We start from the raw sequence: 27,718 nt of genomic DNA, 5'->3' as shown, positions 1-27,718 counted from the left end.
ACAATTGCCAATTCCAGTTCTAACAGCAAAGAACTCTTTGCTATACTCCGAGAGCTAGAAACTCCCATTCTCCCCACAGTTACTACCTGTGTCGACAATGACTGGTGTATACAAAATGCCCTCTCCAATCAAATCAATACACTAGTATCCAAGATCAATGCCAAGAAATCCCTACTCGCAGCCAATCCGCAAGGGACCAACATCACTATTCCGCCTCGTAGTGACCAGACATCAAACTTTTCTCTGTTTTCATTTAACCCAGTCTCTCCCGATCACGTATTTGCCACATTAGTTCTCTCAAACCCTCCAACTGTAAAGGAGACTTCTGCCCGTCCACATTGTGTAACTTTGTGCCCCCACTCTCACACCTATCATCACCAAGTTTGCTAAAGCCTCCTTTGGAATTAGCATTGTACCCCTCTGTGTAGACAGTTCCTCTCCCCGAGTAACTGAATTACACTGTCACGAGCATTGATCAAATCTGCATGGGTCACCCCACTCCTAAAAGAAAAACTCCATATACCCAGCTACAACGACTAACTACCATCCCATCACCACCGTACCCTTCCTTCTACAAATCTTGGACCGCCTTGCTTATCTGCAATTCCAACCATTTTTAGAAAGTAACCTCCTACTCAGCAAAAGACAATCTGGCTTCCGCCCAGACACAGTACTGAAACTGCCCTCCTTGACCTCAAAATACAAATGGTCTCCATCCGCGACTCTGGCAACCGCGCAATCCTCCTATTACTAGATCTCACTGCAGCCTTTGACTTGGTTTTCCATACAATTCTCTACCATCTCAACCAACACTTCCATTTCCACGTCTCACAAAAAGCTACCGTTTCGATCATATAATTCCTTAGCGACCAAACCATGAGGGTGTACATATGGGAATCAGATACCAACGCCAATCCAGCTCCCCTTGTTTGTTTGTTTATTTGGTAATGCGTTCCAAGCCCTTGGGCAGCTGGGCGCAACAATACAAGTAGACTCGAAACTTAGTTACAGTGCCTGACACAGGCTATTACAAAACAGATGTAACTTACAACAAATGACACAAGTGATATAGTACATATAGGATCAAGATGGGTAAGCGTAGAAGAATACCGTCTTAACATATAAAAATGATGATCAGCTATATAAGGGTGAATATCGTTACATATCATTGTTGTGCAGACATTTGAGAGTGTTACATCTAAATCTGGTGTAGGGTAATGGGCGTCTGAGGTCAGGTGGGAGTATGTTCCATGATTGTGCAGCTCTAACAGGGAAGCTAGATCCACCCGCTGTGGTAAGTTTGAATCTCGGGGCTTCAAGTAAGAAGGTGTTGGCAGATCTCTTCGGTCGGTTTGAGGGTCTCCAGTTGATTTTTTCAGCTAGGTAGGGGGGTGCTTGATTGTTGAGGCATTTGGATGTGAGAGAAATAGTTTTAAGGAGGATTCCGTCCTTCATCTTTAGCCAGTGGGCCTCAGTCCGGTGTTTGGAGATATGCTCTCTACTTGGGATATTCAAAGCTGCTCTTAGGGCATTATTTTGTAATCTCTGGAGTTTGTCAATGACCGACTTATTTTCACCTGAGTATAGGGCGTTGCAATAGTCCAGTCTGGACATGACAAGGGCATTGGCCAAGGTGAGGCAGCTGGCACTGGACAGGAATGGTCTGGCAGCACGGATGAGTTTACACGTGTAAGTGGTTATAGAGGCGAGGGAGTTCACTTGCTTTTTAAGGGTGAGAGCTGAGTCGAGGTAAAAACCTAGAGTTTTAACCTCTCGCATAACCTTAATAGTATTATTGTCGATGTTAAATGAGGCATAGTCCGGGGTGAGTTTAGTTAGGTTAAGGTCTGATCCGAGGAGCAGGATTTCAGTTTTATCGTCGTTCAGGCAGAGGCCATGGGTGGACATCCATGCCTGAATGAGGATGTATATTTTATTCACCATAGCCAGGTCCACTTCATAGTTGCCCGAAAGGGGTATGAGGATCTGGGTGTCATCTGCATAATTTATGTAGGTGATACCCAGTCTGTCCAACTTGTCGAACAATGGCTTGGTGAAAATGTTGTAAATAGTGGGTGAGACACAGGAGCCCTGTGGGACTCCACATGTCATTTGGATGGGATCGGCACAGGTAGAGGTGGAAAAGACTCTCATGGTCCAGTTGGCTAGAAAGGATTGGACCCATGCTATAGCTTCCCCTGTGAAATTGGCAGCGATCTTGGTGTGGTTGCATAAAACTGCATGATCCACCAAATCAAGAGCTGCTGACAAGTCCAGTAGGAGTAGCAGAGCTGTTTTCCCACTATCCTTGAATTCCTCAATTTTAGTTTTAAGATCTATCAAGGCTGTTTCGGTGCCATGGAGAGGGCGGAAGCCCGATTGGCGCGAGCCTAGTAGATGGTTAGCTTCTAAGCAATCTTGAATTTGGAGATTCCACATGGGTCATGCCTGTCACCCACCCCTTACAACACTTACACTGAGCCCCACTTTGACCTCCTTGATGCTAAAGGTATTACATACACAAACGTTTGTGGATGACACCCAGATCCTCATCCCGCTCACCGGCAACCACGACAGTGACTCCATTAAAATGAAAAAGTCTACAGCACTATCTAAATCTGGATAGCCACCCCAACCTATGTCTGAACGATTAGAACATTGAGCTCCTTATCAACAGATCCCCTCAAAGGATCAGACAGCTTGATCCCGTCTTCGCTTCTTTCTACCTTGATGGCACATCCATCCCAGTCTCAAAGCAGATAAAAACCCTAGGGGTCTACCTGGAAGCCGAGCTAAATATGAATAGACAGGTCAATGCGCTTGCCTCTTCCACTGCCTACACAGCCAGACTCAATTCACTGTGTAGGCAGTTCCTCTCCATGTCCTGCTCATGGGCACCTCCTAAACTAACATGGCAAAACAATCTGACTATATCTCGGCGTCCAGACGCAAATCCCACTGGTTGCCTGTCAAAGCCGGAGTACAATTCTAAACACTCTCCAGCACCATCACTGTGTGCACAAAGATGTCCCCAGTACCTTACCAACTGCATTTCTGTGAATTTCCCCAAACACACGCTTAGATCCATGCTAGAATCTCACTTTCTTCAAGAGGAAAAGAGCTGGAGGAGTCAGCTTCTGTGTCACTGCTCCCACCCTCTGGAACTCACTACCTGCTCATATCCGCAATGAGCAATCCATCACTACCTTCAAAAAATGAACCAAAACATGGCTGTTTGACGAATATGATTAAGGACTATTGTCTTCACTCCTGCATACTATTCTGTTGTGCTCACCACTATTTTGTACTAATGCCGTGATACCCATGGGTCTGAGCTGTTGGAGATTTTGTCTTTAGGGCTATTACCTAACTTGGCAGTGTTTTAGTATCATAATATTTTGGCAGTAAATTGGTATTACCTCATTTTGGTGGTAATTTAGTGGAGAGCTTGCCTTCTATAACAATGCCCTATGATAAGACAACACTTCCCCATTTTGTATTTATGGTATATTTTTGGATGACTGTAAACAATTATCCAGACCTAGCACATTTAAAAGGGAACAAAACTTATAAAATTGGCATATGATTTGTCAAACGATTTATCTACATCAATGACCTATGCCCTGGGTGGGCTTTGCTCCCCCTTTAGCATGCAGAGTGGAGCACATTCATACCAACACCCAAACCCTCTAGCGTGCCTAAGTATACATTTCCGCTTTTCTCTGATTTTATCTACAGCGGTATATTCTCTTAACACTGTGATTTGAACAACACAGCGCCTTCTATTTAATTTCCCAGTTGAAATATGAAGCTTTAGGAACATAAATGAGAAGAATCCTTACCCCATAGTAATCTTAATTTTTTTATAAATCTTTTAAACACCATGCGATTTGCAATAAAACATCATTCAATTAACAACAATGAATTCCCCACATCTCACCCACATCAATACTGCTGCATTCACCTAAGAGAGAAAATAAAAACAAGCATTGCAATACATGGACACATTTATTAACATGACTCTTTGTTTCCCCGTCCTTTAGCACATGCAAAAAGAAAACATGGTATTCTGTTTTAAAAACAGATTCCTGTGCTGACTGATAAAGAATCGCATTCAGCCCACATTCTCCTCAAGTTAACCTTGACTTACAATTATTTATGAGGCCTCTGCACTTTGTCTGTATAATCTCTTTCTGTCAACGTTTATCTGCACGACCCCTCCTTGCTCCCGTCTGCCCTGGTGCTTCTGAATTGGCCTTGGGGCTTCCAGGCAGATATGGGTAGGAGCATATACAGCACCTAGCAGTGGCACAGGCAGGAACAGAATGCCCACACCTTTCAGTTTAACTCCCTATGTTCTATGTGTCTGTTAATCAAGAGTAGCCCTGCCTTTCTCTTGACATACTTGACACCTCCTCAGCTCCTGACTTCACTGACCAAACACTTTAGAATTTATGTATCTATTTCTTCCTTTGTGCGAACAAAAGAGGCTTTCAGAATGCACAAGAAACAGCGATTCATTCGTTATTTATTTTCTACATTTTTCTTCCATGCAGAAGTACTAAGACAGAATTTCCATCCGTGTTTACTGAACTGCATTGCCATGTTAGCCAGGAGAATTAATTAGTTCCTGTTTTTTTTTTTTTAAATAGAAGATTAGTTTGTTATACATGTTATTTTCCCAATGCTTTTCTTCACAGATAAAATGCACCTAATTTGTATAAGTGTACTGCACATTGCATCTCTGTCTTTTTATGCATTCTGTTTTTGTCATGGAAAGCCTAATTCACTGTACCACTGTTCTAACGACCCAATGAGGCATTTCACCTGCTTCATCTAATTCCCGATGGCTTTTCTGCATTTAGACTAATCCCACTAACATGCTGGCCTGTATCCCTAACCTGCTCCCACTTGCAACCATTTACATTTTAAAATAACTGCATATTTTGTTGGATGCCTTTTAAAATGAACAACCATTTACTGGCTACTATTGTAAACATTGTCATTTGCACACATTTTTCAGTGGCTGCTTTTAAAACCCTACCATTTTAAAACACTGCTATTGAAAACGTTGTCATCTGCACACCTTTTCCAGGGGCTGCTTTCAAAACACTGAACAAGCATTTAGACCCATTTTGTTGCTTCAATTGAAAACACTGTCATCTACGTTTGCATGAATTAATGCCATATATCCCTACATATATTCCCTCTGTTTCAGACAATTATGATCGCTTGCTAAATCATAATTGAATGAACTGCACATCAATATCTAGAATGTATGTATCACAGGATATCTCTCCTTCCCCATTGTTGTCAGATGAATAATGTTTGAAATAACATCATATTAATGAACATGAACATATAAATATTCCACAATGAATAATTGCATAAGTGTGAAGCAAAAATGAAACCGAATATAGTGTGCATAACAGTCCTCACATGTCCATGGATTGTTCAACTCCAGAACATTTCTGAATTATAGTCTCTGTCTATGTATTTTATGGAGTGACCATCTTTTTAGCACGTATACACAATAACAAAATAAAACAACAAAATAAAATAATCAATTCCCATTGTCCCCAGTTCAAGTCCGAACTGCTAGAATACAGTACAATAATATACTCCATCAGCAATAACTGTAAAAACAAAATTACTCGCACTAGGTGTCAATTATGTTCTCTTTCTGGCACCCACAATCCTCAGGATCACACCTCTGAGATGTCCTGTCCACCAGACTTCCATAACAGTATCCATCTCAGTGGAATCCCTCTTTCTCTCTCTGGCTTGGCACTCCATGGATTTTCCTTCACTTCGGCATCCCGGGCTGTTTATCTTCTCCCCTATATGTCCAATCCCATGGACTCCAATCTGGCCTTGCCAGGACAACCGATTAGTACATTCTAAAGTGAATAGAAAAGAGACAGGTTAAGTACACAGCATAAAACAACTGTCTATCCCTCTTCCATGACAAGATTTTTTTAAAATGCGGCCCAAAACACAGTTTCCAGGACTTGCCCTTTTGGACGCCTGCAATTAAACACACATTATAGAGAAACAGACAATATGTTTTACTTTGCATCACTATACATTACAATCATTCTCAACCAAATATACCCATTTACAGTATTTTACATGTCCATCCTTTCCACCATATTCCTTTGTCTATACCATGCAGAAGAATCTTACCACACAATATTAGAATAACTTAGTCTGATTCAGCGCCTTTTATGAAACCATGGCACTATTTTTTTTTTAAAGGCTAAATATGCCTTTTTTTTTGCTTTTGCTTACTCATCTGACCATAGTTTTGATTATTCATAGAGTGATATAAATACCATTTTGTACCTGCCCTCATGTCATTAGGTTATACACATCAGGAAACAGTCACCCATCAATGCATCCGCCGACAAATAAATGTACCATTCTCTCATCATTATTCCCTACTGTCATCTTTATTTTCATTGCAATCAGTACAATTAGCTCACCCTCCTTCCTCATTATTTTATATGCCACAGGGGATATTGTATCTGCAATCTCAAACGGCCCTTGCCATGCCGGGAGAAATTTTTAATTTTTATGTCTATTTTTACCAAAATTATATTTATATACCCGATCACCTATTCTATATTCTTTCACAGATGTCTTTTTATCATAATAGGTCTTAGCACTTTCAGCAGCTCTTTCCAGATTTTGCTGTGCAAATGCAAATGCATGTTGCAAGTGCTTCCTCAATTCTTTCACATAGTCGTGAACTGTGGATGCACTCACAAGCATTTGCTCATGTGTTCTATACAATAAATGTCGTGGCAGCACCATTTTTCTACTTGTCAATACTTCTTGAGGACTAATACCTGTTGCTATAGCAGGAGTTAACCTAATATCCATTAATTCAAAAGGTAATCATAGATCCCAACTGGAACCTGCCTCTTCTACACATTTCTTTAGTATCTCTATGATAGACCTGTTACTTCTCTCTACATTTCCAGAAGAAGCCGGCCAATATGAGAGATGCAATTTACTTTTTACGCCCAATATCTGCCATACCTTGCTCATCAAGGCGCTCATGAAAGGACTTCCTCTGTCTGATTCTATCCTTTGGGGTAACCTGAACCTTGGAAATATGTGATTTACCAACAAAGTGGCTGCTGTCTGTGCACTACAGTCTGGTGCAGGAATGCACTCCACCCACTTCGACATTCGACATACCACCGTTAATAAATATGTATTCCCCTTGGCTGATCTCTTCACAGGCCCAACATAGTCGATTTGCAAATCTGACCATGGAAGGGTTAAATCTCTTTTCATCAAAGGAGCTCTATGCATTGGTGAAGCAGTTTTAAATTGTGCACATACCAGACACCCCCTGGTATATCATCCCACATTCTGGAACATATGTGGCCAGTAAGCATGATCCTTCAATATTTCTAAGGTTTTTTGTGAACCCCTGTGTCCTGCAGTTATCGCATCATGCGTGTGGTGCAACATTAGCCCTCTGAATGAAAGAGGCACCACCCACTGTATGTGACCTGTCACAGACTCCCAAATCATCAAACCATCCTGTAATTTAATTCTCTTTTTGTTATTTAACGATACTCTCAGTTCTTCCTTTCCTGTACAATCGTTTTCAGTTAAGGGATTTTTTTCGGGGTCCATCATATGATTATATTACACCCCCAATACTGGATCTTCTTTTTTTGCCTTTATCAGATCCTGATCTGGTGTATCATAACTCCATTGCACTACAGTGTTACACTTTTCAGATGTTGGTCATGGTTACATCGGAAGAGAATATGTGGATCGAATCGTCCTAATGCATTACGAAGAGTAGAAGATTCGGAGTATGCAAGTATCTGCAGTCTAGTTGTTTCACGTTCCCAATGGACGCCTGCTACGAGTCACATGATTTCATCACGCTTCCACCAGAGGCCTGCGGCAAGTCACATGATCACATTTATGGATCGGAGACTGTCTCCGCGATGCGTCGCTTCTTTGGAAGACGCTCCAATTCCATTCCCGTGCTTTCTTTCAGGGCCTCTTCCGAGTTCGTCTCTACTTCCGGGTCTGCATTACCCATTCCGCTTCCCGCAAACATCCGTTCAGAACATTGTGGGACCACAGCGTTTCGAGTAGCAGTGAGTCTCCTTCTTTTCTGGTTTTGTAGCTTTCTTTCCTTGTTCCATTATTCACCCCTTCCCCTATCCTAGGAAATCCCAGAGGATTTAGAGTTACGCTTACATACTCCAGTCTGTCTCGAAAGACACACCTCTTTGATGTTATCCAAACTCATCTTGGAACTTTCAGTAAGCACTTGTACTTCCTTTTTTTGTATTTCCTTGGACTTACATTAATCCAACACTCACCTGTCATTTCTTTACTCTGTAGACACCAAGCTCCAGGCTCTCCAAGATCCCACGCGTTAAGAAGCCTTCCATCCGAAGCACCGTTCATCGTTGCCTCCCAGGGTTTTATTCCCCAGAGGGTTTCCCTGGGGCTCGTGCTCCTTCCCTGCTGGTTGTGTAGTTCTGGGTGGAGGGAGGAGCGGGGTCCCCAGGGCAATCCTCACTATCTGCTGTTGCTGCTTCCAGACCGGCAAGTTTCGACCAGGTTAGTGTGCATCCGTTGATAAATATCAATGTTTTGGTGTTAACCTTAACTGAATTTATTGGCAGTTGTAACAGTAAGCAACGCCCAAAGAATATTGTATTGAAGTTACCTGGTCGAGCCGCCCTGGTATGGAGCAGCAAATGCAGCAGTTAATGGCTGCCATGCAGTCTATGTCATTAGAGATTCAGACCCTTAAACAGGATAAAGCTCAGTTAAGGCAACAAGTCCCTGAGCATTCTCCGAGACCCCTCCTCTAACCTTACCCATGGGCAAATACGATGGAGAACCGCATAAATTAAAATAATTTATGGACAGCTGTACTGTTCAGTTTACTTTCAAATCCAGCTTTTTTCCTACCGACAAGGATAAGGTCGGTTTTCTAATATCCCATTTAACAGGTCCTGCCCTTGCGTGGGCTACCCTGTTGGTTACATCAGGCAATGTTATTCTGGATTACTATCCTGCTTTTTCCAACAGTTTTAGAACCATGTTTAGTCATCAAGTGATATCTGTAACCACTCAAGAACGACTTTTGGATCTCAGACAGGGACACAAAGACCTCATGACCTACGTCACCCAATTCAAACAATTATCGTCGGAAACTGGATGGCCCAATGAGGGTTTACTGACTCTGTTCCGATGAGGACTTGCTGAAGATCTGAAAGATGAGGTCTCTAAGGTCCCTCGACCTGTTAATCTGGCAGAGATGATAACCCTGACTATAGACTATTGACTCCAAGAACGTTCTCAAGAAAAGAAGAAAGGGAAAGGACCCTGCTTAAGTTCAGATTTCTCTCCTCCTCCGAGTAAATACGCCTCTTCCGAGGAACCCATGCAAATTGGATCTGTAAGGGGTCCCATTTTGGCTGCAGAAAGAGAATGTTGAAAATCTCTAGGACTGTGTATGTACTGTGGCTCTTCCTCACATCTTTTACGGGACTGCCCATTAGTTCCTCCCTGCAGGTCCCGACCTCTGCCTTTGGGAAACGCCAAGTCCCTGCCGCAAGGGGAACCGCGGTAGGAGTCCAACGACAGAGTTCCCCTGCGAAAATTGGATCATCTCATGAACCATTTCCTTCCAATCATTCCATGATAGTGCTTTCCTTAACCGTGATTTTGCCAGACCAGATATTGCAAGGGACACCTGCACTACTGGATTGCGGTGCATCAGGTAATTTCGTGGATGATCAGTGGGCAGCGAAAAACGGCATAGCCAGGGTTTCCAAATCATTCACAACACCCATCCAATGGGTGGATGGTAGCCCGTTGAGCCCAGGGCCCATTAGGGAACAAACCAAGCCTGTGACTTGCATGATCACTACCCATAAGGAGACATTGGTTTTTGATCTGATTAGAGCCGCTCATTTTCCTATTATTTTAGGCCTTCCCTGGTTACGTCTGCATAACCCTTACATTAACTGGAAGGCTGGAACCCTTTTTTTGGGTTCAGAGTACTGTGTATCTCATTGTCTTTCTGAAAATTCAGTTGGCATTCATATTCCTTCGAAGTTGCTGATTCTCCGGAGGTTCCTTCCATTGGTCAGTTAGGGTTAATCCCTGAATGTCACCATTCTTACCTTAGATTATTTTCAACACCACAGTTTCCCACCCTTCCTCCTCATAGAAGAGATGACTGCCATATAGAACTTCTTCCGGACCAACCTATTCCGTTTGGGCGGATGTATGTTCTTTCTCAAAGAGAAAAGACTGCTCTAAAAGATTGTCTTCATTCTAACCTTCAGAACGGCATTATAACCGAAGCCATATCTCCGTCTGGAGCCTCTTTGTTTTTCATTCCCAAAAAAGACACAGAAGAATTTAGGCCGTGTATAGATTACAGAGGGCTCAACAAAATCACTATTCCTGACAAGTTCCCCATGCCTTTGATAAAAGATATTCTTGAAGCAGTCCGAGGTGCTACTCTTTACACCAAGTTAGACCTTCGGGGGGTGTATCATCTAATAAGAATAGCACCCAATGACGAATGGAAGATGGCTTTCCGTACCCTCTTTGGTCATTTTCAATACCAAGTGATGCCGTTTGGTTTGATAAATGTGCATGCAGTCTTCCAGCGATTTATGTATCACCTATTCGCAGACCTGCTGCTTCATTTTGTAGTCATTTATTTAGATGACATTCTGATTTTCTCCAAGAGTTTAGAAGACACATCCAGCATGTGAACACCATTCTTAGTCAATTACAAGCCAACCACTTATATTGTAAAGCAGAGAAATGCGAGTTTCATCAAACAAAAGTGACTTACCTTGACTTCGTCTTGTCCGCTAACGGCATTTCCATGGATCCCAGGAAAGTCTCTGCCATTCTAGATTGGCCTTCCACAAACTCCATAAAAGAAGTTCAAAGATTCTTAGGGTTTGCGAACTTCTATCGTAAATTTATTCCTGGCTATTCTGAGACAATACTACTGATCACCCGATTACTTAAGAAAGGGACCACATTTTCTTGGGATCTGCTTGCTCAACAAGCCTTTGAGACCTTAAAAGGTTTGTTTACCTCAGCTTCACTCCTACTTCATCCGGATCAGTCCCAACCGTTCATCATCAAAACGGACGCCTCCCATCATGCATTAGGAGCTGTTCTCCTGCAAAAGACAGAACAAGGTGAAGAGAGACCAGTAGCCTATTTGTCAAATACTTTTAACTCGTCAGAACAACACTACTCAGTACTTGAAAAAGAACTACTGGCCATCAAAAGAGCCTTTGAAGAATGGAGGCATCTACGATTGGGCTCTCCCTTTACTGTAGAGGTTCGCACAGATCATCAAAATCTAAAGGTGTTACAACAGTCTCAAACCACCAACAGCAGACACGCACGATGGGCTCACTTTTTTTTACTGTATCAGATTTAATTCACTTTCTTGCCGGGTAGCCAAAACCTGAGAGCAGATGCTCTCTCTTGGAAGACCCCACACACTACCCGATTTTGCTCCGAAAGGATGTTCCCAAAGGCAAGATTTGTCGCAATGGTATCAGATTTTCTACAGCTTCTTAAACAAGAAACTGCCAAACATCAATCGAAGTGCGAAGACCTTGCTTTGACTCATCACCTTACAAGGGATCGTGAATTATACTTCCATGCTAAGCAGGTCCTAATACCTTCAGTTTCTCTGCAGACAGAAGTACTTCGGTTGTGCCATGATTCCAGGGCTGCTGGACATAGGGGAATGCAGACTACCCTCGATCTTGTCAAACAACATTTCTGGTGGCCTTCCCATCAAGCTGATGTTCGGGACTGTGTTAACGCCTGTTCTACGTGTATTCAGTCCAAGTCCTCGCGAGCCCCTCCATTCGGTTTGCTCACCCGAATGCCTATACCAGACAAGCCGTGGCAGATCATATCTACGGATTTTATTGTGGACCTTCCACCCTCTTCCCAATTCACCACTATAATGGTCACCATAGACTATTTAACAAAGTTAGCTCATTTCACTCCTTTAACCAAGCTTCGAGGAGCAGTACAGATGGCAAGGCTGTTTATTACAGAAGTGTTTTCACGACACGGACTACCCGAGGTTATTGTTTCTGACAGAGGGCCCCACTATACATCACAGTATTGGAAGAGAGTTTGCTATATTCTGGGAATCAAGAGGGCACTTAGTTCCGGATACCATCCCCAAACCAACGGGAAGACGGAACGCCTCAACCAGACCCTCAAAGGTTATTTACGCTGCTTTGTATCAGCAGCCCAGGATGATTGGGTGGACTTGTTACCATTGGCAGAATTTGCTTACAACAACGCAAAGCATTCGGCTCTCAAATCTAGTCCCTTATATTGTTCCTATGGTTACCATCCTTCTTTTATCCCTACAGCTATTCCTCCTTCCTCCAGTTTTCCAGGATTGGACTGTTTTATAGCCGACATCCAGACTGGACACAAGAACGCTTGCTTAGCCCTCCAAACCACCCAAGACAGAGCCAAACGGTATTCAGACATAAATCGCCGGGAGATGCCGGACTTGAAGGTAGGCAACCGTGTTTGGTTGGCCTCTCGATTTCTCCCAAGACACTTGGTGCCTTCTAAATTGTCCCCTAGATACTTTGGTCCATTCAAGATAATCTCGAAAGTGGGAGCTGCAGCTGTTCGTCTAGCCGTACCACCCTCTTGGTCTCGCATTCACCCCGTATTTCACCTCGCTCAGTTAAAGCCAGCAGTCGAAGATCGTTTTCATCAATCTGCAAAGACTATTCCTCCGCCAGTGGTAACCGACTCAGGAACTGAGTACGAGGTGGCCAACATTTGTGACTCTCGTTATCATAGGGGTGGCCTGCAATTTCTAGTCGATTGGAAAGGCTATTCTCCGGCTGAAAGGACCTGGGAACCTGCCTCTGGTGTCCACTCCCCTCTTTTGGTACGATGATTTTTTCACCTGCACCCGGCAAAGCCTGGTTCTCCCCCCAGGAAAAGGGGGCATACTGTTACACTTTTCAGACGTTGGTCATGGTTACATCGGAAGAGATTATGTGGATCGATTTGTCCTAATGCATTATCAAGAGTAGGAGATTCGGAGTATGCAAGTATCTGCAGTCTAGTTGTTTCACGTTCCCAATGGACGCCTGCTACGAGTCACATGATTTCATCACGCTTCCACCAGAGGCCTGCGGCGAGTCACATGATCACATTTAAGGATCGGAGACTGTCTCCGCGATGCGTCGCTTCTTTGGAAGACGCTCCAATTCCATTCCCGTGCTTTCTTTCAGGGACTCTTCCGAGTTCGTCTCTACTTCCGGGTCTGCATACATTACCCGTTCCGCTTCCCGCAAACATCCGTTCAGAACATTGTGGGACCACAGCGTTTCTAGTAGCAGTGAGTCTCCTTCTTTTCTGGTTTCGTAGCTTTCTTTCCTTGTTACATTATTCACCCCTTCCCCTATCCTAGGAAATCCCAGAGGATTTAGAGTTACGCTTACATACTCCAGTCTGTCTCGAAAGACACACCTCTTTGATCTTATCCAAACTCATCTTGGAACTTTCAGTAAGCACTTGTACTTCCTTTTTTTTGTATTTCCTTGGACTTACATTTATCCAACACTCACCTGTCATTTCTTTACTCTGTAGACACCAAGCTCCAGGCTCTCCAAGATCCCACGCGTTAAGAAGCCTTCCATCCGAAGCACCGTTCATCGTCGCCTCCCAGGGTTTTATTCCCCAGAGGGTTTTCCTGGGGCTCGTGCTCCTTCCCTGCTGGTCGTGTAGTTCCGGGTGGAGGGAGGAGCAGGGTCCTCAGGGCAATCCTCACTATCTGCTGCTGCTGCTTCCAGACCGGCAAGTTTCAACCAGGTTTGTGTGCATCCATTGATAAATATCAGTGTTTTGGTGTTAACCTTAACTGAACTTATTGGCAGTGGTAGCATACAGGGTGTTCAACTTCTTTTGGAGATTTGGAGCGTGGAACTGCATCCACCTGTATTTCACCAATAAGGTGGTCAATAGGCAATAATTCCCTCATGACAGCCCCAGTTTTGGCTAATTGATCTGCTTTATCATTTCCCTCGTTATCCTCTCCTGGTGTCTTTAAATGTCCACAAATCACTTTCTGACACTTATTTATCTACAGTTTGAATCATTTTCCCATGTTTGAGAGGCTTTTTTTTATACGTGAGCATACCCTTTGCTTTCCAACCAGGTAAATACATTACGAAGCTGTTTCGGGCATAATCAGAATCAGTTACTAAGACAATTTCTTTGAGTTTGTTATCAACTGTGGTAGTAATTGCCTTATAGATTGCAGCTAACTCTGCTATTTGGCTACTCTTGGCTCCAATTCTCATCCCTATACTAGGAATGACTTCACAGCTTATCCAGGCATTTTCTATCCCTGCCACCAGCTGTTTATCACTATCATTTTCAATATGATAAGCACATCCATCTGCATACACAGTGGCAAATCTTTGCACACATTTTCATTGAAAGCTTTGTGTGGTGATTGCTCAAATTCACTACTTCCATTTTTTTTTTTTTTTTTTTTTTTTTAAGTGTATATGGTTTATTTCAAACCTTTCACATCAGTAAAACATTAAATTTCATTAAGTTTCATTAAGAGATCTGTCATAATGCAATCACATTGAATTTACGAAGAAACGATTTGCAGAATAAATGCTGATAAATGGTAATAAAATGTTAGCTACAAATTAACACAATGACTGAAAATCAAAACATTAAATTAATTTAAAACCTCCTTTTATAATCAAATGGAGTACTTAAGGTAAATTTCTGTTGCTAACAGTATTAAATAAGATAAAATTGTTAGATCAATAGTTTTAGGTAACAAGTAAATATCTAACATTGGTTCAGCATAACCTTTCATTCACTCGAGTTCATTGTTTGTGATGTATTTCCCTCATCAATGTGATCAAGTCTTTTTAGGGTGTTTTCAAAGAATTTGACTGTTGCGAAGTTTATTTTTGGGGATTGGCAGGTGTATATTAAACTCCACCATTTCTCCGCATCTAGATCACATAAGTCAGTGATATTACTTGCTAGAAAAAGGGTTCGCAAGTCTCCTAATTCTGGACAGAATAGCACTAGATGAGTTAGAGATTCTTCGCCTCTTTTGCACAGTCTACATTTTGTACATATTTTCTCTTTTGAGTATCTTGCTTTTGTCGTTTTGTTTCGTAAGATGTTTAATCTGAAACGTAATAACAGATCTCTTTGTTTTGAACTAGGACATTTTTTCAGATAATCTGGTATAATAGACATCACACCACAGTTGGATTTCAAAAGTGTGTGTGTTTTCGCCGAAGCTCGTTTCGTTTCAGTGTTCGACCAATCCTCTGCCCACAGCGTTCTTTTTACAGCTATTGGTTTCTCCGTTAGAGTTTCGATTTTAATGCCAAATTCTGTCAGGGTTTGTTTATTTCCATTTTTCCAATCTTCTATTACTTTTTCCTCATAGTTATTGGAATTTCCCAGTATTTCAAATTGAGGAGGTGTCAGGTTGGTCATTGTTTTTCTGTACAACATCAATTGATTGTAACGTATATGTATGTATATTGATGTTAAGCCTAGTTCATGGCGGATTACCGAGATTGGAATCGCTTTTGGTATTGAAAGGACGGTTTTCCAAAAAAGACCTTCTAGAGTAGACCAGAATTTCTCTGGGATATTTGTGCCAGTTTCTGCTCCGTATATAAGTGTGGGAATTACTTTTAGCTTGTAGAATGTAATCACTGGACATAGGGAGAATTTTCCATATCTTTTATTGATGATGATTGCTTGGGCTGTTAGCTGTTTAGTTTTTGACTTTAACATCTTTTTCCAGGGTTCTTCATTCTTTATCCCGCTTATTTGTAGCCCTAAGTATCTCATTTCTTCACAAGGTTTTATCCAAGTTTCATTCACTTTCCATTCTTCATTTTTGGTCTTTTTCCATCTTTTGTCACTGATTATTAATATCTCGGTTTTATCTGCATTTATTTCTAGGTCATTGTTTTCTATGTATTTTTCAACCTGATTTAATGCACGTTGTAGACCAATTTGTGTATGATCTAAGATTATCAGGTCGTCTGCATATAGCAGGTGATTGACTGATTTGCAGTTTAATCTTGGTGGAAAAGACCTGATATTTCCAAAGCATTGTTGCAAGTCTTCAATATAGAAACAGAATAGGGTGGCTGCTAACGGGCATCCTTGTTTAAGGCCTTTTGTTGTTTTTATGGCCTCCGATAGATTTCCGACTTGATCCAATTTAATTCTTATTGAAGTTTCAGCATACAGTTCTTTTATTGCATTTAGGAGATCAGGAGGGCACCCTTTAGAAGCCATTTTTTCCCAGAGTCGGCTTCTGTTCACACTGTCGAATGCTTGTCTAAGATCTATACTGGCTATGTACAGTTTTTGTTTATTTGTGAAAGCTCTTCTTTTCATCAGGCCTAAGATCAGAAGATTTAAATTGCACCCCACATTTTCGACAAAGCCTGATTGTCTTTTGTCGTAGGTATTCGAGTCCTTTATCCAGGTCTTTAATTGTTTAAGCAGAATTGTGGCAAAAATGTTCCCGACACAGTCTAATAAAGCGATTGGGCGGTAATTTTTGGGATCCATTCTATTGCCTTTTTTGAATATAGGGACGATGATGGCCAGTTTCCAAGATCTTGGTATTTGTCCTTGCTTCACAATTCTCTTAAAGAGTCTTTCACAGAAAGTTGCCCATTTTTCTGGATCTTCTTTTAGCACTGCATTTGACAAGCCGTCTGGGCCTGGGGCTCTTGACGAGCTTGCTCTCTTGATTAAGGATTTTATCTCTTCCTTATCAAATTTAATTTCCCATGGGCATGATATTTCTTCTTTAATATTATTCTTCTCCATGGTTTGTGTCTCGTTGAATAATTTTGTAAAGTGTTCTGCCCAAACATTTTCTGGTATTGGATTCATGAGGGCTGCCATTGATTGTTTCTCATTTAGCAGGTCCCATAGAGATCTGCTATTTTTCCTTGATATTGCTCTTTGCATGGCTTCAGCATCTTGTTGAAGCAGTTGTGATTTATGGGCTTTTTGCCAGTTTTTGTATTTTTGTTTCCTTCTTTGGATAAGTTCTTTCAGGTTTTTGCTCTTTTCGTTTTTTAAAGCACATATATCTTTTCTTAGAAGTTTCTTTTGTGACGCTACTTCTGGATCATATATATGTAGCTTTCTGATTCTTGGTCTTATGTTTTTTTCATTGCTTTGTTTGAAGATCTGTAGTGATGTTTCATATTCTACGGACAATTGTTCTTTAGATTGCCATTTTTCTAAGTTTTTTAGTACAACATCGAAGTCTCTTTTTTTCAGCCTTAGTCGATTTAGGCCATGTTCTAGCTCTATTTTTGTGTCCCACATTCGATTTATTCGAGTCTTCGAGTGTAAAAATTCAGCAATGATTGGGTCGTGGTCACTATGGTTTGACGGTGATATCCTGAAGCTTTGTACCTTTGCTAGTAATCGTTCGCATACAAACATGTAGTCAAGTGTGTTACTTACGTTGCCATTTGACCAAGTGTTTGCAGTGGGAATATCGCCCTTCATATTGCCATTAAGTCTATGTAGTCTTCTTGTTTCCATTTCTTCATTCCATATTTTACCACGTTTACGTTTATAGTCGTTTTTGTATGTGGATGTTTGAGTAACTTTATTTTCTTCGAAACAGTTCGCATTCAGGTCGCCGCAGATGATGATGTTTAGCTCTACGTATGCTTCTATTTTTTCGTCTATGCATTCCATTACTTGGTCTATGAAGCATTCATCTTCATTTTTTTTAGGATTCCAATAGACATTTAATATTAGCACTTTTTGGTTGGCTTTTGGGGTGTCTAGTAGGAATTCTATGGTTATTGCTTGAATGTATGAGTTGACATTTTTTGATTCAATCACCTGTATTCCTGATCCATTTTTAATCAGGGTTAGGAGACCTGCAGATGGTCTTCCGATCAAGCTTCCTTTAGCAGGGTTGCATAACACAGTATATCCTTCTTTGAATGGAGCTGTTTTTAGCCAAGATTCCTGTATGCATATAATGTCTAGCTCATTTAGAAGAGGATTGAAATCATTGAAAAGATGTCGGAAGCCTCTGGTGTTCCAGCTTCCTAATCTCCATCGGTTGGTGTGAGTTTGTTTGAGTGGCTACAGTTCTGTTCTGGTAGCGAGAGATCCTGCTAACCAATTCCAATATTTCGGGTCTTCCTTTGTCATTTGTTGTGAATTTATTAGGCCACTTGTATTTCCATTTCTTCTTATTGTTATTTTTATTTTGTTTAAATGCTCTTTTTCTCGCATTTGTGTTTGTTCTTTATTTCCGTTTTCCATCTCTGTACTGTATGGAGGATCTGTGGTTGATCTTAATTTGTTTTTGTTTTCACTCATATTGTTCTGATCGTGTTGATAATTCTCTCTTTGATTTGTCTTTTTGTTTTCAGTTCTTGAGTTGGTGAAGTGTGGACTTTCATCTCCTGAGAATGATCTCTCAAAATGTACAATTTTCTTTTTTTTTTCACTCATTCTGGGCTCTTCGTGTGTAATTTGGGTGTCAGCTAGTTCAGCGATCGTAAATCCTAATGCTCTGAAATTCTCATGGGCCTCCAACATAATTGAGGCAAGTATTGCTGAGTTCGTCACGATTTCCACCAAGTCGACACGCGCTTCGTCCGGAAAGCTTACCGACAGTAGTTCTTCTGATTTTATTATTTTTAATTGAGGAATGTATTGAAGAAGTCTCATAATTGCTGATCGATTTAAAGTCAGTCCATCGGCATTTTTTCCTGTTTTTTCTATTGTTACGACCGTATTTCTCGGTGGTTTTGGTTTTTCCTTATTCCATTTGGTGTTCGCGCCGATATTCTTAAAGTTTCCATGTTTTCCATTTTGGGGCCAAGGCTCCCTTCTTGTAACGTTTTGGTGGTCATTTTTCGGGACGGTAAATTGCAGTTCTTTTTGGGGACAGTGGCCCTTCAGTTCTTTTGATTCTGAGTGTTTAGCCATGCATTTTTTTAGTTTATCACTTAGTGTTAGAAAATCTTCATCGACAGTCTTAGAATCAAGGCATACTTCTTTGGCTTCATATGTGTTAAAGTCCATAATCGTTCGTTCCTGTATTTGATCTGTTTGGACAATGTCGTCGTCATATATCGAGCAGTCTAAAAGTTCTTGAATGCTTTCCTCTTGTGAACAGTCTTCTTCTGATGACACGGAGACTGTTGTGGTCTTTTCGGGGATTGACTGGATTGGTGACTCTATGAGTTTGCTACAAGAAGCAATACTAGGCGGCTCTTTTTCTTCTGTGTCTTTTACATTTCGTAAAAAGCTCCTAGATCCGCAGTGCTTCTTCTTTTCTTTACTGGTCACGTTTTTTGTTTTATTTAGACTTTTTTGGTTATTCTTTTGTGTGTTGTTTGTATTTACTGCTTCTAATTTTTTGTTTACATTTTGGTCGAAAATTGGAAAAGCGCTTGATTTTGTTTTCTCCTCATTTTCAATCGGTTTCTCAGCAATCTCAGGTGTAGGTTTTTGACTAATTTCATTTTCCGTTTGTATTGGAATAGGGGTTGTTCTTATGTTTGGAGACACAATGGATGAGTCTCCTGAGTGTGTTGATTTGGGTCCCGTCACATGGAGAGGACTTTGGGTCTCTCTCTGTTCTTCTCGTGTGGGTGACCGCATGAGGCTCTGTCTTGATTCAGTCTTTTTTGATCCAGAGGATAAAGTTGTGACAATTTCGCGTATTCCTTCTAGGAAGTGATGTTTATCAGTTTTAGCTTCTTTTAATAAATCAATCAAAGTTTTTAGGATCACTCCGTCCATTTCTTTCTCTCTGCTTCGCTTTTCTTTAATTTGCTCCATGACTGATTCCACGTAGATCATTTTGCTGTTCATTAGGGCAATTATTGTTGACTGATCTCGAAGGTTTTCATTTAGGGCTTCGTAGAGTTTTAAGAAGGGGGCCAGTGTTATTGATACAGATGCTATGATTGCTTCTTGTGTCTCTTTTAGCCACCTCACTTCATTTGCAGATCCATGTGTGATACTATTTGAGTGTCTTTGTAAATTTGTTCTTTTCTTCCTGTTACTTTCATTTGGACTGGACTCTGAAGAGGATGAAGAAGTATCCTCTGACGTCATATTTTCAATTTGGCCTGTTTTTGTGTGTGGTAAAAAGTTTTTAATTTTGTCTTGTAGTGTTTTTATTTGTAGGTCGCAATTTTTATTTAATTCTCTCTCTTTGGAAGGCCTTAGTCTGTGATTTTTTAGTTCATACATTGTTTTAGTGGTAGTGTCACTAGTCGATGCTTCTTTATTAGCTGGATAAGTAGGGGCCTCTGGTGTATTTGACAGAGAGATTTTCTCTGGTGAATGGATTCGGGGGCACTTTGGGGACCAGGAATCAGTTACCTCATTCTCTTTGCTTTGATTTGCAGTAGATTTTTTCTGGTTTTCCATATCCTTCAGCATTTCTGTGGTTGGATTAGTCATCTGTGTGTCTGTGGTATCTACTATATTATTTAGTAGATCGTCATCTGTTATTTCGGTAGTCACATTTCCTTTGAGTGATGTGTTGTTTTCTTTCTGCACAATTCTTGCACTGGGAGTTACAATTTCTTCACAGTTTATAGCTTTGCTTTTTTCTGAAGGTGCAATTTTTCCATTAAAGTGCCATCTAAGAGTGCCAATTTCTGATGTAGAATAGCACCTTTTTTTTGTCTGCTTCTTTAAGGTTTGTATGCCATGAGCTTCTGATCTTTTGTCTTGATCGCCTTCTGTATTTGTGACAGTCTTTTTTGTGTTAATGCTTTTTTCCACAACTTTGGGGTATGTATTTTCATAAGAAAATTTTGGCACCTTGTTTTCATTTGGGATATTTAATAATGGGTCTGGGGACATTTGCGTGGTTGAGTTGTGTGTTTTAGTTGGTCCAGGTTGCCCATGCTTTTCTATAAGCAGAGGCCTTTCATTTAGGCTTTTTTTTTCCCCGGACGTGAGAGAGTTAATTTCTCTCTCTACGTCCACAATGCTCGAGGCCGGTTCAGGCTTTCGAGCGACTACACCCCCACGCGGCATCAAGCCGCGCGTCTCTCTGCAGCAGCGGGGATCAGCTGCCGCCTCTCTCGTGCCGTCCGCGTTCGCTGCAAGCGATACCGCTGCGGGGCACTGGGGATCGGTGTTAGGGCCGAACCCGGCTTCTCCTCTCCCGCAGGGCGCCGGCCAGGCCGCGCCCATGTCCGCATCCATCTCCGCCAACCGCGATGTCGCTGCGGGGCGCTGGGGATCGGTGCAAGGGCCGTGGCCCGCCTCTCCTCCCCTGCAGGGCAACGGTAGGTCCGTGTCCATATCAGCCTCCGTCCCCGCCAGCCGTGACACCACTGCGGGGCGTGGGGGCCTGGAAGGCGGGCCGCAACACACCTCCTCTCCCCCACGGGGAGTCAGGATAGTTGCGCCCATATCAGCGCTCGCCTCCAAGACGTGCACTGCGGACGGCGCTCCCGAGCTCCCGGTCACGATCTCCTCAGCCTGCCCCACCCATTGGCCGCACCTCACATCGGCCGAGGGCTCCTCGCACACCCCGCCGCAAAGGGCGCTGGAGCCGCGGTGACAATCGCATGCCGCGATGCAGCTAGCCGGCGACCTCCCAGGAGCCGCACGTGGGTCCAGATAAGGTAAGGACCAGTTGTTTGGCGGGGTAGGCGGGATTTGGGGGGTACTTCCATTTGTAGTTGTAGTTGTAGTTGTGTTGTGTACTTTAATGAGGCTTAGGTTTGGTGTTAATTTTTTGCATTGTTTTCCAAAGCCTTTTGTACTAGTCTTTAAGTTAGATGGAGCGTAAGGGGAGGTTAAGGGTGCATTATTAGACTGATTTTCATCCAGTGCACGTACCTTACTCCGTGTTCTTGAGTGCATGTCTCCTGATGTCTCACGGTCCATTTGCTCGCACATCGGCGAACACTCGGCAAACACTCCGCTACGCTCCGCGTCTGTGGGTGGTTCTTAAGGGATCCAAAAATGTAGAAACAGAGAACAGACTTTAGCAGAGCTTCTCCTTTCTCCTTTGCTGCCAAACACTCGGCAAACACTCCGCTACGCTCCGCGTCTGTGGGTGGTTCTTAAGGGATCCAAAAATGTAGAAACAGAGAACAGACTTTAGCAGAGCTTCTCCTTTCTCCTTTGCTGCCAAACACTCGGCAAACACTCCGCTACGCTCCGCGTCTGTGGGTGGTTCTTAAGGGATCCAAAAATGTAGAAACAGAGAACAGACTTTAGCAGAGCTTCTCCTTTCTCCTTTGCTGCCAAACACTCGGCAAACACTCCACTACTTCCATTTCATTTGAAACACATTCAGCTGCACAGTCATGCAGATCTGCTATCCCTTGAGCAATTGGGTTCTTTTTGTTCTGTCCATTTCTTACTTCTACAGGGAATCCCTGTAATGCTAATGTCCATGAGGTGATTCTGGATTGTGCCAGATTGCCTGAGCTAATCCGTTTACTTTGTAAAAATTGCAACGGCTGATGGTTCATTTCAAGGATTACTTTTTCTCCCTGATTGATAGGACGGAAGTGCTGCAACACCCAGACAGTGGTCAGAAGAGCCTTTTCACATTCACTGAACTTAGTTTCAACTTGAGACAACGCCTTGTTTGCAAAGGCAATAGTTTTATGATTTGAATCATGCTTTTGAGATAATACAGCGGACATACACTGTTCAGTGAATCCTATTTCTACAAAGAAATCTTTATTCTTTATGGGATAGGCTAAGCATGGCACCTTCATGAGACATATTTTCAATTTCTCTACTGCCTCAGACTGCTCTTTTGCCCATTTCCAGGGTACATTCTGCTTCAATAATTTAGTCAAGGGTTAAGTGATTTCGGCGTAATTCTCAATACACTTCCTGTTATATCCCGTTATCCCTAGTAAACTTTTTAGACGTTTCATATTAGTAGGATTTATTAATTTCTGTATTGCCTCCACCTTTATCTTTTGTGGATTGAACCCATGTTCAGTCACTTCATGGCCCAAGAAATTCACTTTCTTTTTGCACCATTGGGCCTTTTGCAAGGATACTTTAGCACCCGCGTTCTGTAATTGACCAATAGCATGTCTAATTTCTTTAAAATGACCTTTCTGGCTCTCATTTGTATTCAGTACATCATCCACATAGACTATGGTTCCCCTTTCCGCTACATCTGGGAGTGCTTTCCTCAAAAATATGCCAAATTTGCTCCCACTATTAACATCCCAAATGGTGTTCTGACCAAGCGTATTGCGTTATATCAAATGAGAATGCGAATATGTTTTGAATGTCTTCAGACAATGGTACCCACCATTACCCAGAGGTAAGGTCTAATGTGGTAAACACTTTTGATCCATGAACCTGAGCAAGGCCCTGATCAATAAATGGGAGTGACCATGTGGACACTGGAAGCCTTTTATTTAGTTCTCTCAAGTCCACACAAAAAACGCCATTGACCATTTGGCTTCAACATGCCTAAAATGGGAGTGTTTCTGCTACTATGAATGGGTCTGATAATTCCTCTGGATACTAAATTCTTAATTATCTCTGCCAGTGACTCCAAGCATGCCAGTGGCAACGTATATTGGTGCACAAATACCGGATTGCTACCACATCCCTCTGGTAATGTGGCAACATGTCAATCACTTAGGCCACAATCATATGCATCCTTGGCAAAAAACCTATTTAAATTCCATAAATATTTTTCTAAATTCACTCCCGTCCTCTTCACTGTCACATGCATCTGCTGACAGAATCTGCTCCTCTACCATTTTTGAAAATTCTGGAAAAATTTCCAATGGAGGAACCTCTGTGCTTTCTTCTAACTGTGTGGCTGTGTCTCTCTTCAAAGTTGCCACTTTTAAATATTTTTGAATATCATTCTCTGCTTCAATAGGCTGATTTCCTGTTTCTCCTTCATTTAAATAGAATAAGCAATTCTCCTGGTGGCGGCACACTGTCTCATTGGAATCATAAGGATATACAGATTGAACTTTGAATAACCATTTAGGTTGGGAGTCCATGGACTCTGGCAACATGCCCTGTGCATCTACATACCTCTCAGGGATATTCCCAATCACTGTATTACTGAATTCTGCGGTGTAATGTGATTTTTGAATTGCCATCCCTAACGGGAAATTCTCTTCCAAATAAATATCTTGACAATCTTTGTTATACACCATGATTTTGATGGGTCCATCCCCAATCTCAACCAATTGTGTATATTCACATTCCAGTCCATGCTGCTTCTTGGATTCATTTAAGCACACAAATGCATCAGAATTTATAATCTGCTGTCCATTTCTATGCTTTAATGTTATAGTGACCTGTCTGGAGAATGCAGGAATGATAGTACTCATTTTTACTGTTTGCATTTTATGGGCATTTTGAGTAGCTAGAGAGAATGTTTCAACAGTCAAACCTACTTCTCCATCAGTGGTTTTATCAGGGCATATGATGTCTTTTTGAATGTGTCTCTTTGCTCTTTTGAAACTTCACGTTTATTTTCTCCTTTCTCTTTTTCGTTTGCACATACTTCAATAGTTTGGTTCAACGCTAGATTAAACTAAAACTTCCTTTTTATGCGTGGGTGTAATCCCTGACTCATTCTCGTTTGCGGGCATCTTCACGTTTAAATAAGCAAGCAATTCAGGAACGTTACACAAAACTGGTTTATGGGATTCTGTATTTTTATCATTGCAGGTGCCATTAGCATTTAGTCACTTGTTATCAGAAGCCACCAGATCGCTTCTGCGACCTTCCACCCCCTCATTTGATGACTGCTTTTGAACTGCACAGAGTTTCCCCATCTATTCAGACAACATTTGTACTTGGGCCTCAAGACATTGAAATCTGTCAATTTCTCTAGAATCTTCCCTTTGCGACCTAGGTCGGTACTGGTTGCCTTCACCCTGGTTAGATCCGTTCTGGTATCTCTCAGGAGATTGATTTTCTATTTTCTATTTGAAATGTTTCTGAACTCTTGATTCATGGAGGGTGGAGAACGCGGTGGAATCATTCTTTGGTTGTGATCCATTGGTGGTGGTGATTGATTATAGTGACGCGGGGCATAGTTCATATACTGTCTTTCATTTTGTGGGAACTGTGCCCTATGCTGATTTACGTTTTCAATTAACCGATCCACCTATCGTGGTCTGTCCTGATTACCATACACCATAATGTTGGGGTCAAATCTGCTCTGTGCCCCCAATGTCTGGTAGGGACTATTGTTTCTTTGATCTTGATTTTGTCTCTGATTGTTACATATTGGGCCGGTATCCTACCCTGGGTCTGCCTCCCATGTACCTAGGACTAATACAACTCTCTCTATTGCTTGGATCATGTGACTGAAACATTGGCGCCTGTGGTGGTGTCCTCTGTGGTGCTGCCCTCTGATCGGATGTCATATTATTTCTGACTGGATAGTGGGCTGATTCAAGTGACATTTTAGCAGATCTTATCGTTGGTGAGGAGTCTTTAGATCTTGCTTTTGTTTCTTTAATTCTATCTCCCTCTGCATTTTGACAATATAAGACTTCATATAGTTTGGTACCTTGATCCACAATCCATTCAAGGGACATCTCACAATCAAATTCGCAAATTAACTGTGATATAATATCTTTTTGCAAGCCATAAAAATAGGCAGTCTTAAATTAATTTGAATTAGGACTAAAGGACACGTCAAAGCGAGAGAATGCTCTTTTTAATTCTTGGAGAAATTGGCGAGGTGACACATTTGGCCTGGCTGTCATTGTATATGCGGCTTTCATTGCATCCTGCAATGACTGATACAGTGAAAAGTGATGTCTAATTTCTTTTTCAAGTTCTGCCCATGACATGTTTTCCTGTTCATTCAATCTCCTGATGATGCTCTCTGTGGCAGTATCCAGAGTTAAATGAAAATATTGTCTATATTGTTCCTTGGATATTTTTAGGGCTTTAAATATATCATGCACTGCTTTTAGGTGATCCTCTATACAACATTCATCCCCATTTTGGAATGGTTTAATTAGGCCTTGATTGATTTCATCCTTTTGATAGGGCTACATGGTGCTATCCTTGGAGTTGCATTATTTTGTTGTTGATTCTTTTTTTCGGGTGTATGGGACTGATGGCAACCACTGTGGGTGAGTCAACCCCTCCAACTGCGTTACAACCAGGCCCAGCCATCGGTACAGCCATTGGGATATTATTTCCCTGTGTAGTGGGTGCTAACCGCAATCCAATTGAATGCAGTGCCTTGTTGTTTTTCCTGAGATTTTAAATTACATATTTGCTGTTTCAAATCTTTGTACTTTTTATGAAGTCGGTCTACTTCCTGACAGAAATAAGTATTCTCATCACCCATCTTATTTATCACATTCTGCATCTCACTCATCTGTCTGTATTTGACATTGATCAAACTCTTTGTCCCGCTTTTCTTTTTCTTGGAACATTTCGCTATTTCTTGTTCAATAGCTTGGAGATCACTTTCTTTCTCTATATTGTGTCTCTGGAGAGTTTGAATCTCTAATATAACCTCCTCATTGTCTTGTCTGATGTCACTTAGCAGCCCTTTCAGGTGTTTTAGTTCTTGCTCACTGTCCTCAAAATGCTTCCTTTTCTGAGTCAGCTGGGTGTCGAATTCATTGCATTTCGATTGCATTTCTTTTTAACATAACTCTAGTTCTGATCTTAACTTTTTCTCCTGCTCATTCGCTCCATCTGATTCGATTTGTAGTCTGCTAATTAACTCAGCATAATTTTCCTGCATCCGTGAAGATCTATTCAAAATGAACCAGATTTTGGCACAGAGCATTATCGAGCAGTCTTTCTCAGAAAGTTTGTCAGTAGCTATAAATAGTCTCAGATGACAGACCTGAATTATGCTGCCCTCTTCAAAAATATTGTCCAGCGGTTCTTTCTGTACTTCTTCATAAATGCGGTCATGCCACTGTACGGCATTGTCTGATGATCACACCCCATGTGCATATAATTTTGCCTCTAGGTATTTCACCAGTTCCGGAAATGTAGCCTCAATTTGGGACATATTGGAATTCAATTTATAGCGCTACACTAAATTAAAACAATGAATTTTCTTTAATGCACAAATGGCGGTGTGGAACACACTGGCCACACACAGTAGCTGCTTTACAGTCTGTTCCCACATGGCAAACACACCATAAACATGTTGGATATTATGTCTTCAGGGCTACTACCTAACTTGGCAGTAATTTAGTATCGTAATATTTTTTGCAGTAAATTGGCATTACCTCACTGTGGTGGTAAATTAATGTAGTGGTGATCTTACCTTCTATAACACTGCTCTATGATAAGACCACCCTTCCCCATTTTGTAATTATGGTATATTTTGGGCTGACTGTAAACAATTATCCAGACCTACTTCATTTAAAAGGGAACACCACTTAGAAAAAATGTGCATATGAGTTGTCAATGATTTATCTGCATCAATGACCTATGCCCTGGGAGAGCTTTGCTCCCCCTTTAGCATGCAGAGTGGAGCACATTCATACCAACACCCAAACTCTCTAGCTTGCCTAAGTATACATTTCCGCTATTCTCTGATTTTATCTACAGCGGTTTATTTTTTGCCACTGTGATTTGAACACAGTGCCTTCTA

The 27,718-nt window shown here is 41.6% G+C and overlaps 1 long non-coding RNA gene across 1 annotated transcript in view; it reads right to left on the bottom strand.

The window, feature by feature from the left end:
• Window positions 1-3,887: 3,887 nt before the first annotated feature.
• The window catches only part of LOC138522681 (uncharacterized), a 168,718-nt gene continuing 144,887 nt past the window's right edge, over window positions 3,888-27,718 (bottom strand). The window contains exons 2-3 of the long non-coding RNA XR_011283327.1: window positions 11,119-11,206; window positions 3,888-5,900 (exon numbers count right to left, since the gene is read on the bottom strand). This is a non-coding gene — a long non-coding RNA (uncharacterized lncRNA). The remainder of the gene's footprint in view (window positions 5,901-11,118; window positions 11,207-27,718) is intronic.

This window comes from Ambystoma mexicanum, chromosome 1q, assembly GCF_040938575.1.
Source record: "Ambystoma mexicanum isolate Mex_15411 chromosome 1q, UKY_AmexF1_1, whole genome shotgun sequence".
Taxonomy (NCBI): Eukaryota; Metazoa; Chordata; class Amphibia; order Caudata; family Ambystomatidae; genus Ambystoma; species Ambystoma mexicanum.
Note: the sequence above shows the minus strand (reverse complement) of the source record. Positions and strands in the feature narration are given on the sequence as shown.